Source organism: Pinus tabuliformis, chromosome X, assembly GCF_031772625.1.
Source record: "Pinus tabuliformis cultivar Carrire ecotype Pingquan chromosome X, CPIR1, whole genome shotgun sequence".
NCBI lineage: Eukaryota > Viridiplantae > Streptophyta > Pinopsida > Pinales > Pinaceae > Pinus > Pinus tabuliformis.
In genome coordinates this window covers 210,709,466-210,726,934 of record NC_142308.1, presented here as the reverse complement: position 1 = coordinate 210,726,934, position 17,469 = coordinate 210,709,466, and the positions used below count along the sequence as shown (strand labels likewise).

General features: G+C 34.9%; 1 pseudogene; it reads right to left on the bottom strand.

Moving 5' to 3' along the window:
* Nucleotides 1–513: 513 nt before the first annotated feature.
* LOC149139105 (uncharacterized) lies at nt 514–970 on the bottom strand (annotated as a pseudogene).
* Nucleotides 971–17,469: the final 16,499 nt, after the last annotated feature.

Below are 17,469 nucleotides of genomic sequence, written 5' to 3'. Positions count from 1 at the left end.
ATAATTCATCCAAACACAATTAATTTTATATTTATTAAAAAAAATCAAAATTATATATGTTCAAGTCTACATGTGAAATTTAGTTATATGATTAAGACTTGCTTACACACTTGTTTCCCTTGTAATCAATTCATCTCAACAGAATTATCAGCGAAAACAAATCTTATCTATACAAACAACAATATACTGCTAGTCAACACTCATAATGTTCTCCACATACCGAAAAATCAAAATAACCCCCATATAGTAAACGCAAATCAGATTTGCTTAATACCAGTGGTTAATAATCTCCATGCAACATATAAAATTGAAAGAGAAACACAACATTTGCATATAATTACCCAGAAGTGAGAATAGAAAGTCTGGAGGACCAGATATATTCAGGGAGAAATTTAGCGTTTTCAAACTTTTTCAAGGTTGCAACAACATAAAAACCTAAACCAGTAGAACTTCAATCAAGCAGCCTTTATTTATAATATTGATCAGCTATCCCACGTCACAATGGCCTTCTTCTCAGTCTTTGCTATTGAAGTACTCGGCAGGGAAACACTCCCCAAGATTGGCATAGCTCTTGAAATAAATCTTAGGAGGAGTAGCTTCCTCGTCCACAACGATCTCACGAACCGGGACATAGAAAGGCATGTGTCATTTCTTGGCCTTCACTCCCTTGACGTTCTTCATCTTGTTCTTCTCCAACTGGCAAGAAATCTCAGTACCATACTGCACAAAGTTGTCTGCGCGCTTGAAGTGGTGTTTCACACCACTCTTCTGCTTCAGCCAGATGTCCCCGGTGGCTTCAACCCCGCCCCCGTCCTCCACGTTCTCCAGAGGCATGAGGAGACCCTTGGGAATTCCATAGGTTTCAAGAAGCTCCAGGGCTTTCTCCAGGGTTTCGTCTCCCTTGAAGATTATTGCGTCTTCACGCTTGCTCATTACTGCTCTCACAGACATTGTGACTGCCGAAGAAACCCTAAATATCAAAACCTTAACTATGAAACCCTAATGTATTGAAACCAAGAAAAAGGCTTACAGGACAGAATGTATTCAGCACTACTATTTATATAGCAATAACAGTAACTGGGATGCAGATTGTGGACTTCAGATACTCAACTTACCTCCCACGAGAGAGTAGAAAGAACTTTCCAAACAGAGGTAAACTCACAGTTGTTGGCCGCTTCGTCCTGCATTCCTCAGATGAAACCATGGATTTGAAATTTTCAGAAATTAAACCAATACTCATCACTGCAAAGTAATAAAGAAAATCCAACGAAATGAAACAATGCCCACATACATACTTTTGAAGAAGGAAGGCAAATGGTGTAAGCACTAGTACCCCCACCACGTTGGACTAAACAATGAAAGCCAGAGGGTTTAGCCCCTTTGATAATTCCTTCCCAATAAGAACACCATTCACTGCATAATTAATCTGCATAGCTAGCAAGGAGGCATAGATGCCCAACACTTCCAGACTGCAGAAAGGGCATTTGTCACTGTACATTTTGGATTGGCTATTCTTCAATTAAAATCCATGCTCCTAAATTTTCACATTACAGATCACAAGCAAAGTTGCTTCTTTTTAGAAAAAAAGGTTAAATCTAACTCATTACAAGTCTAGATCCTGGAATGAAGGATTTTAAGGGTTGATATTCCTACTAGCTGCAACAGAGCAATACTGATAGTTTTGGACTGCTAAAACAGTCAACTCCTACACAACGTTGTGAAGATGTCATGCATCGACAGAGCTTTTGCATTGAAAATAGCAGATGGGGCGATTCTGAGAATCGTCGTGTGGTGGGGCGATTCTCAGAATCGCCCCGCCACCACCACTAGTGGCGTGGAGATTCTGAGAATCGCCCCACCACCCGACGATTCTCAGAATCGCCCCATCTGCTACGAATCGCCCCAAACAATGCTTACTGGGCATCCAATACGATGGTACTGGCACTGCTTATAACTCAACCCGCTTGCCCTGGTTATTGAATTAGGCGCCTGGTTCAAGAATGGAGCAGAGTCGTCAATTGATCAGGTGCCTGGTTCTTGAAGTGGGCAGCCATTAATTGATGGCATCACAAGCAAAGTAATTACATGCATACGCATAAGCCTAAGTTTTTTTCAGTTGATCAATCGGACTTGATTGGATTGCTGGACTGCTTTGGCCACCGAAATAAACAGGTGCCTGGTTCTTGAATGGGAGCAGAGTCATTAATTGATGGCATCACAAACAAGTAATTAAATTCATCCATAAGGCTAAGTTTCTTCAGTTGATCAATCGAACTTTGCTGAACCATTTGATCGCTTTGTCCACCTAAATCACCATCATTCTCCACTGCCATGGTAAGCACTTTTCTACCTTCTCTTTTCCATATTGTTTGTTTGAATTGTGCTCGGCCACAGCAAAGTTAGCGATAGATGCTCCAGTCCAGTACCTACAAAAGAAACAGCCGCATAACCAGATATGTCTAGCTATATTATTTCTCCCCTTCTGTTGCTTTTGAAGTGTGTGGAACCTTGATGTATAAAATCCATAGCTTATTTTTAGCTCGATAAATTCAAAGAGCTTGTTATTATGAAAGGCAAGTATCATAACAAGAGACTAGCCTTTCATTTGACAAGAGGATGGAAGCCGGATAGGCACCAGATCGTGCCTCAACAATAGAGGCACCAAAGCAATTTCTAGCCCCCCGGTTTTATTCTGTGTCAGGTTAGCCTACTTTGAACAGCTTTTTACAGAACGAAGTACATGAACCTTCACAGTAAAAGCGGGGCGCTTTGAGTGCTGTTTATCCCCCACACCATTAACCATAGAAAGAGATTCTCCTGTGAATGAAAGTACCTTATATGGATTATAAGGGACGAAGTTGAGGACCGATAACTACTCGAATCAAAGACAACGCTATTCGATGGCCTAAAGAGAACATCTCCTTGTTTCTTTTGACTCTGTGGAACTTGCCTCTCCCCTGGGTGCCTTCCTTATAGAAGCACAGTAGCCTCTATCTGTCAAAGGTAACAGTTGCTCATGTTCCTTCCCTCAAGACTGGAGGACGGTGGAATACTATCATCTGCAAGAGCTTCTTTACCAATCTGTCTACCAAAATGAAGATTAACAATAACGGCCATGTGCTTATTAGTCTCAATCTTTAGCAATCTGTCTACCTAAAAGAAGATTAACAATAAAGGCACTACTATTTATATAGCAATAACAGTAACTGGGATGCAGAATGTGGACTTCAGATACTCAACTTACCTCCCAAGAGAGAGCAGAAAGAACTGTCCAAACAGAGGTAAACTCACAGTTGTTGGCCGCTTCGTCCTGCATTCCTCAGATGAAACCATGGATTTGAAATGTTCAGAAATTAAAGCAATACTCAGCACTGCAAAGTAATAAAGAAAATCCAACGAAATGAAACAATGCCCACATACATACTTTTCAAGAAAGAGGGAAAATGGTGTAAGCACTAGTACCCCCACTGCGTTGGAGTAAACAATGAAAGCCAGAGGGTTTAGCCCCTTTGATAATTCCTTCCCAATAAGAACACCGTTCACTGCATAACTAATCTGCATACCCAACAAGGAGGCATAGATGTCCAACACTTTCAGACTGCAGAAAAGGCATTTGTCACTGTACATTTTGGATTGGCTCTTCTTCAATTAAAATCCCTGCTCCTAAATTTTCACATTACAGATCACATGCAAAGCTGCTTCTTTTTAGAAAAAAAGAATCTAACTCCGTGTAAGTCTAGATCCTGGAATGAAGGATTTTAAGGGCTGATATTCCTACTAGCTGCAACAGAGCAATACTAATAGTTTTGGACTACTAAAACAACAAACTCCTACACAATGTTATGAAGATGTCATGCATCGACAGAGCTTTTGCATTGAAAATAGTAGATGGGGCGATTCTAAGAATCATTGGGTGGTGGGGCGATTCTCAGAATCGCCCTGCCACCACCCCGCCACCACCACTGGTGGCGGGGTGGTGGCGGGGCGATTATGAGAATTGACCCATCTGCTACGAGTCGCCCCAAAAAATGCTTACTAGGCATCCAATATGATGGTACTGGCACTGGTTATAACTCAACACGCTTGCCCTGGTTATTGAATTAGGCGCTTGGTTCAAGAATGGAGCAGAGTCGTCAATTGATTAGGTGCCTGGTTCTTGAAGCGGGCAGCCATTAATTGATGGCATCACAAGCAAAGTAATTACATGCATACGCATAAGCCTAAGTTTTTTTCAGTTGATCAATTGGACTTGATTGGATTGCTGGACTGCTTTGGCCACCGAAATAAACAGGTGCCTGGTTCTCGAATGGGAGCAGAGTCATTAATTGGTGGCATCACAAACAAGTAATTAAATTCATCCATAAGGCTATGTTTCTTCAGTTGATCAATCGAACTTTGCTGAACCGTTTGACCGCTTTGTCCACCTAAATCACCGTCATTCTCCACTGCCATGGTAAGCGCTTTTCTACCTTCTCTTTTCCATATTGTTTGTTTGAATTGTGCTCGGCCATAGCAAAGTTAGCGATAGATGCTCTAGTCCAGTACCTACAAAAGAAACAGCCGCATAACCAGATATGTCTAGCTATATTATTTCTTCCCTTCTGTTGCTTTTGAAGTGTGTGGAACCATGATGTATAAAATCCATAGCTTATTTTTAGCTCGATAAATTCAAAGAGCTTGTTATTATGAAAGGCAAGTATCATAACAAGTGACCAGCCTTTCATTTGATGAGAGGATGGAAGTCGAATAGGCACCTAATCGTTCCTCAACAAGAGAGGCACCAAAGCAATTTCTAGCCCCCCGGTTTTATTCCAGACTGCAGAAAGGGCGTTTGTCACTGTACATTTTGGATTGGCTCTTCTTCAATTAAAATCCCCCCTCCTAAATTTTTACATTACAGATCACAAGAAAAGCTACTTCTTTTTAGAAAAAAATGTTAAAATCTAACTCCGTGCAAGTCTAGATCCCGGAATGAAGGATTTTAAGTGCTGATATTCCTACTAGCTGCAGCAGAGCAATACTGATAGTTTTGGACTGCTAAAACAGTCAACTCCTAGACAACGTTGTGAAGATATCATGCATCGACATAGCTTATGCATTGAAAATAATTGTGAGAAAAATCCAAAACCGATAAAGCTATTATCATGAGGGCAGGCTGGAATTTCAAAAGCCAAAAGATTTTCAAATAGTTTTACTGAATTTTCTAGGCTATTTTAGTTATATAAAGATGATTTTTGACACGGTCAAATCAAATCAGCGGTGTGGACAGTTGTCATATTCATTAATATAATTAACTCATTATTATTATAATTGATGAAAATCATGTTACCTACTATTATTTATCACAATGAAAATCATGTTATCTACAATTATTTATCAATGGTAGGTTACAATCATGTTATCTACAATTATTTATCAATGGTGGTAACCTAGGCTTTTACTTTTATGGCATGTTTATGATTTTCAAGCTAAAATATTAAACTCCTGACAAAGTCAAAACAATTTTAAAAAAAATCCTCCAACTAAATTATCACAAAAATTATTTACCATCTTCCAAATTTTAAATATTTATATTTAATAGATAAATTATCCCATAAATAATAATTTACCAATCATCGATAACATTAGTCTCTATCAAATAAATAATATAAAACCTATCACTTCTGAATTGACATGAGTTTCGCTTTCAATCTTCTGATATTTTCAGAGGAAAAGATATTTCCCATAATCCGGTGGGTACTTAGTAGCAAGTGCCTTCACTTTATGAATCCCATATTTTTCATACTCTACATGCTGCCTTGTCCCTAACTTATCTTAGATTTGGTACTGTTGTGCGGAAAAATCCTAGCACTATGAAAGATCTATGGGAAAGGGTGACTAAGGTGGATATTTTGTAGTGTGTGCCTTTAAAATTGAGGTAGAAATGGTATCATATCTATAATATTGGGGAAATGCCATGGAATTTTTAAGCATAAAGTTGAGGCAGAAATGGTATCACAGTAATAATATTCGGGAAATGACATGGCAGTATCTGGCCAGCCGTTTGATTGTTTGTGGATATAATTGTTTGTATGTTGTTTTCATATTAATACTGACAATGACATTCAATGAGAAAAAAGATGAGGTGTGATACATCTTATGGTGTGTCCGTTCAGCAAGATAAGACTCCCGCAAATCTTGTACATATATTCACCACTTGTTGTAGGTACTTCCGCCAAGTTTTTCTTTACGGAAACTGCGAATGAATATTAAGCGGAAGTCAATTTAAAAAACTAAGTAATATATCTTTTACATTGAATTAATGGATAATACTGTCATCAATTTAAAAAATTAAGTAATATATCTTTTACTGACCGATTTTCCTCACTCTGATAAATATTTGATTTAGGATCAAACATAATATGATATAATTATATAACTGAATAATAAGAAAATAATCAAATTAATGACTAAATGTCGGATATAAGATAGTTGGTAATAAGGTGTGTTGTGAAGTCAATGTCAGATATAAGATAGTTGGTAATAGGGTGTGTTGTGAAGTCATTAGGGTAATTATTGACTCCTTAAATATGACTCAAGGATTTCTAAAAGTATTCTTCCAATATTAATGAGTTTCTATGTCTAAAATGTAATCACCACAATGAAATAATAAGCATTTACTACCAACTAGATGTTCATAGCCCCATAAAAGATTTTTATATCCCTCGTTACTTCCCCCATTGGGGTGCTTTTCATTTATTTTATTTCTCCCTTTTCTTTTATTTAGATATGAGGATGGGTAACATCTAATTGATAATAGTGGGGGAAGCAATGCACTGAATAACCATATTAATAGGGGTGTCTCCTTATATTGGGTGCGAATTCTTGACCTAATTGACTTTTTAGAATTGTTACCAAGGGAGATGTTTTTATGCTGTTGTTAAGATATTCGCAGTGAATTTGATAAATGTAATCGTTTCTTAGTGGTAATTGATGTTAATGGATGTCCAAACTTAGTTTGCTCATTTTGGTTGTGTTTCCCATTGTGGTATTAGCATCCATGTGCTCGTCATGAGTCACCTTCAACAAAATAAGACAAACACAAAATACCATGTAACTATATTTAAAACGCCATCAAAGTTATTATTGTGGTTCATAAGATGATAGTGACAGTGACCTTCCTTTAAAGTTTTGGAAAGAAATTAAAATAGATTATTATTATGGCCTTAGATACTCTAATCAAAGTAATTCGAGTGGTCGTAGGTAGCTAATCGTATTCTCCCTACATGTGGGGTATGATTTCACTGATGATACATTATTAGGATTGTGATTGACACTAGAGTTATCTTCTGGGAACTTGGTTGTTTTTTCCAATTATATCATTTTTGAGAGAAAATCCTTTGGCATCTAGGTTTGGGATTTATTGATAGCAAATGAAGTTATCCTACCTTCATTTCTCGGGAACACATTTATGAGGGAGTAATAAGGTTCTTGAGGTGTATCCGAGTTGCTTTAGAACAAATGAGACTTGCTTCTGGGATTCCTTGTGAGCTTTTTGTGAACATATTTTATGGAGAGGGTGATCAGTTTAGTGAGGGTCATTAGAGGAGATTCACTGTAATCTGACTCCTGTTCCTCTTTTTAGCGAATTCCTAGCCTCCTATGAATTTGTCATGCTCAAAATTAAAATAAGGATAATCAGGAAAATGTGCTTGGTGTGATATGGTAAATTTGTCCCTCTATGTTTAGGTGTAATAACCATGGCATGTAATGGTTGAAAACATGTTGAATTTATACTTAGGAAAGAAAAATGATATTCTACCAAAAACATTAATGTGTTTTTTTCCTCATAAACAACTTTGTTTGGCACATAAAAATTTGGTTTTACTAGCATTTTTTAAAAAGTTTGAAAATTGACTCTAAAAAAAAAAAATCGTCGTTCCAGTACCATCACTTTTTCGTTTTGAAGCTATATTTTTCACGAAAATTTCATATAAATTTCGTAGTCACCGCCATTTTTAAAACATGTTCAAAATTGTCCCCTAAAAAATAAAATCATCGTTCCAGTATACACACTTTTCATTTTTAGCCCTGTTTCTAATGTTTTTTCGGGATTTTTTGGCCAGAGTTCCCGTTTTGAGTTTACAGTTCCCGTTTCAAAGTTTACATTGTTTTGTGTAATGTAAATAAGGTTGCCCCCTCGAAGAGGCTGAATTATAAGGCGTTTATCTTTCGTTTCTATCCTTTTGTGAGCTGGTTTCATAACAATAGGTTTACTTAAATTTCAATTGTAGACACTTGTTGGATGCATAATTAAATTCCACATCCAATGAGTACCCATTATGCATACTTTTGAGAAGACCCACATTGATAAAAAAATTGAATATACATTAAAAAGTGCATTGAAAATGATTTTTTAATGTATCTTAATTTTTATCAATGTCAGCCTTCTGAAAAGTATGCATAATGGGTACTCGTTGGATGTGAAATTGAATTCTACATCCAGCGAGTGTCTACACTTAAAATTTGAGTAAACATATAAGGAGATAAGCCAAAAATATGATTAGAGATTCAAAGAAAGATTCTTATCAAACTACTCGAAGAAAGGTATTATGGATATTTATAGAAGATTTTTTGAGTCATTAGAGGAAATTTCAGCCTAAAAGTGGCCTCCTGAGAAAATATAATAAAATAATAGTTATATTAATAAAATAAGAGTTTTAATCTTGGAGGGAAAAGTAAAAACAACTTATTTTCTTAGTTGTATTTTTGGTTTATCTCCTTATAGGTGTTAGGTCCCTATACTACTAGTGTAACCCCTTATTGTTATTAGTAAAACCCCCTTATTATATTGTTGTGCCCATGTAGTCCCCATATTGTTATTATTGTGCCCTTACATTATTGTTATTATGTCGGCTCTGATTATATTATGACCCCTTAGACTCCTATATATAGAAAGGAAGTCTTGTCATTTGTAACATCCAATAATTGTTCATTTGTGTAATGTAAAGGAGGTTTCCCCTTGAAGAAGTTGAATTATATTCCGTTGATATTTATTTTCTATCTTTTTGTGAGCTGGTTTCATAATATTTGGTATCAGAGCTTTGGATTCGCTGCTCCAACTTGGTCATCGTAGAATTTTCACTATAACGTTTTCACTATGGAGTTTCAGAAGCTAAAACAAAAACCCATTTGAGAAGAAATTGATTTGAACCTCGGGTCCGAATGTTAGATATTGTCTTGCTATATTTTCGGAGATATGATATGAGGAAGTTAGGGTTTTTGCAAGCTCCAAAATTTCATATGAAACAGGTCATCGTGGAATTTTCGCTATATATTTTTTCTACGAAGTTTAAGACTGTGAAGTTAAAACCCATTTGAGCCAAAATCTTGGTGAAGCTCGGGTCCGAATTTCAGATCTTGTTTCGCTATATTTTCAGAGATATAATATGAAGAAGTTAGGGTTTTTGTAGACTCCTGAATTACATTCTAAACAGGTGACCTTGGAAAATCGTCATAACTTTCTCTCTGAGCATCAGATTGAAATTTCATAAGAAGTTACAGAAAGAGAACGAACTGTAGTTTTCCGTGTATATTTTTCAGATTCGAAGGTCAAAACAGTGACACGGGGAACATCGTACAAGTTTGCTCTAATGAAGAATAATATAATCAGGTCATCTTAGGAGATTGTGCATAAATATTTCTTGGAGAATCCAATTTTGATTAGATTGGTGGCATTAGAAAGAGGACGCAAATGGCTACCGCAAGTCTTAATTTCAGAGCTGGGAGATTTGAAGTTACATAGTTATAGTTGTTTCAATATCGAGCTCCTAAAATCAAGAAAAGGCGATATGAGGAAATTTGATTGCAAGGATCTGGTAAATTGAATACCACAGATGGAGCAATATTTTGATCTACTTGAGGTGAAACTGTTACAAAAGGTACGTATTACATCTTTAGATTTAGAACCGGATCAATTTTTATGGTATAAAGGGGTTTGTTCTTGTAAACCACTTGTTACATGGTCAATTTTCATGGAGGAAATGATAGAATATTATGAGGATACAAGGAGCAATACCTTTTTTAGCCAATTGATAAATCTCAAACAAAAGTGTTCAATGGCAGAGCACATTGAGGACTTTAAAAAATTGAATATAAGGGTAAATTATATTCTAGAGATGCAAAGGATTGATGTCTTCATAGGGACTTTAAAGGATAAAATTCAACATGAGGTTCGTCTTTCAGAACCTGATCATTAGATAAGGCATTCAGGTTGGCAAGAAAAATTGAAAGCAAAATTATGGAAACAAGGAATCCCACCAATCACGATTATAATTATGGAAGTGTTTTTTCTCCTAGATTTTCGTCAAGGTATATTTTTTTAAAAGAGATATATTGAAAAGGGGCTTTGTTAAAATTCAAAGGTATAGTTTGTTCTTTGAATTTTTGTTTGTTTAAAGAAGGTTTAATAAAAAAAATGATTTTTTTTTTTATAAAAAAAAAGAGTGAGTGTTGCATTTTTTAAAAGAGATCAGTCATGTCCAATAATCAGAGGAATGCAGCTACTGAACTTAGAAAGAAAGAACACAGAGCCAAATGTTGGATACAAAACTCAGTCGATGACTCTATTTTCGACAAGATAACTGGCGCATCCACAACACATGAAGCTTGGGAAATATTGAAAGTTGTGTATCAAGGTAATGATACAGTGAAGACAGTGAAATTATAGACATTGAGATCACAGTTCGAAACCCTAAAGATGACTGACACAGAAAATGTGGATTAGTTCATGACTAGAGTCGTGGGAATAGTCAATCAAATCAAGCTCATCGGTGAAACCATTTCAGATCAGAAAATTGTTCAAAAAGTCCTTCAAAGTTTGCCCAAGAAATATGACATGATTGTAACAGCCATTCTGGAATCCAAAGATTTTACAACTTTCTCAGTAGAACAGTTGACTGGATCACTTCTAGCACATGAAACAAGACTCAACTTGGCAGAAGATTCCATGGAACAAGATTTTAAAGAACAAATCTATTTTGGCAGAGGCAGAGGTAAAGGATATAAAGGCGGAAACAAGTGAGGCATAGGTCGAAACAGAGGGAGATTAAAGCATCATCATACAACCAATCAGTGGAAACCTACATAAACCACACTCGGAGAAGTAGACTATGAAGAAAATATAATGTCCAATGTTATTACTGCTAGAAATTTGGGCATTATGAACATGAACGTAGAAAGAAACAGTCAGATTAGCAAAGAGGAAATGTCCATCCCTCAAAAATGAAGGAGAATCCTCTGGAACGATGTTTATCTCCTGCCATATTTTTGAAGACACTAACAACAAGGATCTTTGGTTGCTTAATAGTGGTTGCAATAATCATATGACATGTAACAAAAATATTCTTTCTTATGTTGACGCTTCCATAACATAAAAATTTACACTTAGAGATCGTTCTTGCATAAAGTTGAAGGAAAAGGTACAGTCCATATTCTTACTAACCAAAATCAGCAGAAATACATTCCTGATGTTTATTATGTTCCAAATATGAAGCATAACCTCATTAGTGTACGACAACTGATGGAACATGGTTATGATATAATATTTCAAGGGAAGAGATATTATATCTACAACAAACCTCCCAATAGAAGACTGATAGAAAAGGTTCAAAAAACCAAGAATAGGATGTTTCCTTTGAGTCTTAGAAGTCGAAATATCTCATAGTCTTTAGTCTACAATGTGTCAAGAATAGATGAATCTTAGCTATGGCATTCTAGATATGGCCATATTCCATTCAAGACTCTAAGTCAACTTTAGAAACAATCAATCGTCATTGGTCTCCCTACTATGAATGAAAATGACTGTAATTGTGAAATTTGTGTTATGTTCAAGCATAAAAGTGATAGCTTTCTCACATCCTCCTCTAGAGAAAAAGAGCCTTTAGAGCTTGTTCATACAGATTTATGTGGTCCAATGTAGACACAGTCCATTGGCGGTAGTCTTTATTTTCTGACATTTATTCATGATTATAGCAGGAAGACAAGGGTGTATTTTCTTAAAAATAAATTAGATACATTCTCAAGGTTCAAAGAATTCAAAGCAAAATTAAAAAACAAAAGTGGAAATTATTTGAAGGTACTCAGATCTGACAGAGGAGGAGAGTACAACTCTAATGACCTGAAAGCTTTTTGTCAACAGCAAGGAATCATAAAGTATAATTCAACAAGATATACTCCACAACATAATGAGTAGTAGAAACGAAAATTAGTTAATCATGAACATGGCCACATGTATGCTTCGTGAGAGGAAGTTGTAAAATAACTACTAGGCTGAAGTAGTTTCGACAACAGTGTATGTTCTCAATGGATCTCCAACAACCAGTCTCCAAGATATAGTACCTCAAGAAACATGCAATGGTAAAAAGGTAAATGTATCTCGCTTTAGAATTTTTGGATCAGTAGCATTTTCACATGTTCCTGAGCAGTTAAGAAAGAATATTGATGATAGGAGTGAAAGATGTATTTTCGTAGGCTATAGTTAGAAGTCAAAGGCCTACAAACTTTATAATTCAGTTTCCAAGAAGTTTGTTTTAGGCAGAGATGTAATTTTTTTTTTTTAAATAAATCTTGGTCTCATCAAGTTGATGAAGCTTCAAATCAGTCTTTTTATCCACCACAACCACCAAGATTGTAGGTTGAATAACAAACATACCATTTTGAAAATGGTACATCTTCAAGTAGTGAATCCGTCAATGATTCGACGTCTTCGGAAGACAATAAGAAAACAAGAAGCATCAAAGAAATATATGAGCAGGAGCATGAAAAATATGTTTGCATTTCTTTCATTTCAAGCAACTCATTTTGAAGAAGAAGTTAAATAAAACCACTGGGTAGATGAAATGAACCAAGAAATTGTTACGATAGAGAAGAATCAAACTTGGGAAGTCGCTGATTTCCCAAAAGACAAAACCAAAATTGGTGTAAAATGGGTATATAATACCAAGCTGAATGAAAAAGGAGAGATTGAGAAACATAAGGCAAGGTTGGTTTCCAAAGGATTCTCTCAACAATTTGGTGCCGATTATGGCGAAACATTTTCTCTAGTAGCAAGGTTAGACAGATTTAGAACCATTTTGTCCACAATAGCTCAACACAAATGGAAAGTGTATCAACTTGATGTAAAATATGCCCTTCTAAATGGTATATTGTAGGAAGAAGTTTATGTAGAGCAACCTCCTGTCTTTGAAGTTTGATGACATGAGAATAAGGTATACATATTGAAAAAGGCTTTGTATGGTTTGAAAGAAGCTCCAGGAGCTTAGTACAGTTGCATTGACACCAATCTCATCAAAAGTGGTTTTTGCAAAAGCATTCACGAGCCAACTTTGTCTACCAAAATGCATGAAGGTAAAATTATTATTGTATGCCTTTATGTAGATGATCTTCTTTATACAAGAAACATGATGTTAAAATATTTCAAAGCAGCAATGAAAACATAGTTTGATATGACATATCTAGGAGTCATGAAATACTTCTTAGACATTGAAATTCACCAATGTTCTAATGGCAATTTTGTTGGTCAACAAAAATATGTCATTGATATCATCCAAAATTTCAGAATGACCAATTGCAAACCTGCAAATACACCATTTTCTCAAGGCACAAAACTGAGCAAAGAAGATGTAGCACCACCAGTTGATTCCACAATGTATAAAATTCTAGTTGGTTATTTGTTGTATCTAACTGCAACTAGACGTGACATTATGTTTACAGCAAGTTTTATCTAGGTTTATGTAATAACCTGAGATCACTCATTCGAGGGTTGTAAAAAGGATATGAAGGTATATTGTGGGTACAGTAGACCATGGTTTGGTCTATAAACATTTTGAAAATTGTTCAGTTTCAAGTTATACATACAGTGATTATGCAGTGACTTTAGATGATCGCAAAAGCACTTCAGGGTAACTTTTCATCTTAGAACAAATATGATTTCATGGGCATCAAAGAAATAGTCAATAATTTTAATATCTTCTGTAGAGGCACAATATGTAGCAACAAATTCAGCAGCTTGTCAAGCTGTGTGGGTTAGAGGATTATTGAAGATATTTCAAATATTCAGAAGGGGCCAACTACAATGTACTGTGATAACAATTCAACGATTTCTTTATAAAAAAATCATTGTTTCCATAAAAAGAGCAAGCACATTGACACCCATTTTCATTTCATTGGTGACCTTGTCAATGGTGGGGACATAGTACTTTCTTTTTGTGGTTCCAAAGATCAACTAGCAGATATTTTCACAAAGCCGTTGGACAAGAATGTATTTGAATTTCAAAGAGAACAATTAAGAATTATAAGTATCTCTAAATGTAACAATTGAGATTAGGAGTGGATGTTGAGATATTAATCTCACTATCAGTTAGGTGTCATCTCATTTGATTTTTTTGTCTGTTAAGTGTCATAGACAGTTCAATTTTACTTCAGTTCTATTCCATAGGTGTCGATTTCTACTTCAGTCATTTATTATTGATGTTTACAATGTAATCTATTTAACCATTTTAAATATTGAGAAAACAATATTTGCTCCACATTTTTTCTGATTCTTTATTCGACCTTTCGAAACCTCTAATCAAATATCCTATAATGAAATTATTTTGATTTCTTAGGATAACTTACTATAGCATGCTCCATTTCAAATTCGATTTCAAAGGAAAAGAAATCACTGCCTCCAACCTAGCGGCGGTCATTCTGCGCCAAACTGTTTCATTAGTGTAAAAGCAAGAGGATATCGATCCATCTCTCTAGCTTTGTGTGTTCGATTCATTTTGAATGATTTTTTCACATGGATTTTTCATTTGGCATTCATGTCATCAAAGAAGAATACTCTCGAAAAAATTTTGAATCACAGGAAATCGGGCAAAAGAAACAACTCTCAAGACAAGCAGAGGGAAGCCACGCCCAACAACAAAAGAGTGAACTCGACAACCCCTCAAGCATCAATAGTTATGAGGATTCGAATACCGCATAAAATAAATCTTCATTTAATAGCAAAGCAGGTCTCCTAGACCAAACTTCTTCTCCGACTATCTTCAAAAGGAGGAACACAATAGATCGCGATGCTAAGACACCAATGTCTCAAGAACCAGAAGAGATGAAGGAGATGCAAGATAACAAAAGTTGGAAGACCATATAGAGAAAAAAGAAAGCTACAGCACCAATCTCGCCAAGAAAGACGAGCAGATAGAGAATTAGAAACTAAGAAAATTATAGATCCGATAGACCAATTTTCCGCCGCCACCGCCGTATTTTTCAATATACTATTTAGTTTTACACTTCATTAGCTAGTTTTTACTATGTGGAGACATATTTGCGTAACATTTTTTTGTATTGTATGTCTTTAAATTGTTTTTAAAGGTCATATAAAATCACCACACGTGTAGAAGAAAATCTACGGTGTCTAGATTATATGGCGTGTGGTGACAGTGTTATCAGCAAATTATGAGGGCAAATTTATGGCATATATCAAATGTAGGGAAGAGAATTATATTGACCTTTTCGCAACTGTAAAGGTGAATTATAAAACATAGTCGATGCGAAAAAATGAACTATAAAACATAGTCGTGACTTATGTAATAATTATTTGTAACATAAAATGAATTATAAAACACAGTCGTGACTTATGTAATAACTATTTGTAACACAATATAATTTAAATTATTGGTTTGTTTAATTTTTGTTTATAATTAGTAGGAATATTATACATTGTACATGGAAAGAAGCAAAAGATTTACTGTAAACACTATGAGTTTTGCCAGACTTATCATTTAGAAGAAAAAATATTTACAATTCATGAACTTGGTTGTGGTTTTCCTTCACTATATATATATAGATTTTTTTTTAAATTTAAATAATTTTTTTATAAAAAAGGCCAAATATAAATAATAAAGAAACCACCAAAAAATTAATTTAAAATATTTGTAATTAATTAATAAAAATTCGATATATATATATATTATTATATTATATTATATTATATTATATTATCATAAAAACAACCTTTGGAATAATGATATGGACTCTGTAATCTTAAATCCGATACTTTTTCTTTGTTGAAAAGAACATCAAGTCTTTTTATTTATAACATGTATTGATTTCATAAGACAAATACCAACAACACTTTTTGCACACTGGTTGTAGTTTCCACATTTCAGTGGAATCAACTTCTTTTGTACTAAAAACTTTGTTCATTAATTTATTAAAGGTTGTGTTCTGTGCACACTGAAAGATTTTTTATGGTTATTTTTGTGTAAATAGGCATATGTGTGGAAATTTAAAGGAAACCCATTATGGGGAGGAAGATTTCAAGCTTTCATCATGTAGACTTCTGCACTACGCACAATCACAGACCTTCCTTCCGCACAATTCATGCACGCTTTAAGAAATAATTTTTTTAATAAAAAAAAAATAAAAAACTTTTGTTCATGTCGACACATAGAAACAATGTTGGTCCCCACTACTATGTTATTAGCTCACTTTAGGAGGAAGTGCAGGGAATAGTGATTTTTTCGCACCTCACATAATCAACTTCTATTGTGGTAAATACTTTGCTAATTAACTAATTAATTGTTATAATGAAAGTTATCCACTTTTGTAAGATTTTTCTTTCTGCATAGTTCTTCAATATTATTATCATTTTTATATATTATTCATAATATTTTAATTCTAAATATTGCTAAATAATTTACTAAATGTTATAATGAATGCAAAGAAAACTATACAGAATGAAATCTATGAAGCACGAAAAGCAAATTGAATATTTTATTCTAGAAAACACCCCGTTCTCATGCACATTAGCCATCTTCCCATAGTAAAAGCTTCACAAAGGAAACATAGTAATTATAGTTTGAAATTTGTTCATAGTTAAATTAATTATGTGTCAATGAAATAAATTTCATTTTGCACCCTCGTTTTCTCACCCATATGTCGTCCTATGTATGTATTTCACACAATGAATATTTAAATTGTGTGAACTCAAATTCGGATTTAATGAAAATGACAGAGGCTTAAAATCAATGAAAGCTAGATTGATGGTATATTTAAATTGCTAGAGTGACTCTGTAAACATAGGTCCAGGGATTAGAACCGTAATGCCGCATGTTTATTGGTGGGTGTAACACAGATTGAAGTTTATGGAATGCAATTCTAGACTTCCAATGCAAGAGTTCAGTAATTATTTAGCTAGAATAGGTGGTGCTCTGGAATTTCTCATCAATTTGGTATCAACGCACGTTGAAATGAATCAATTTGGAGCACAGGTCCATTTCGACATTCTAAATTTGAAAATGGAAACACTAGAATTGAAGATGGAGTGACTGTAATTAGCAGACAAAACATTGAGTTTTTGTCTCAGTAATTTGGCTCCCGAAGAGGATGTCAATGTTGAGGAGTACATTAATGAAAGAGATGATGATATCATGGCTATCGACCAAG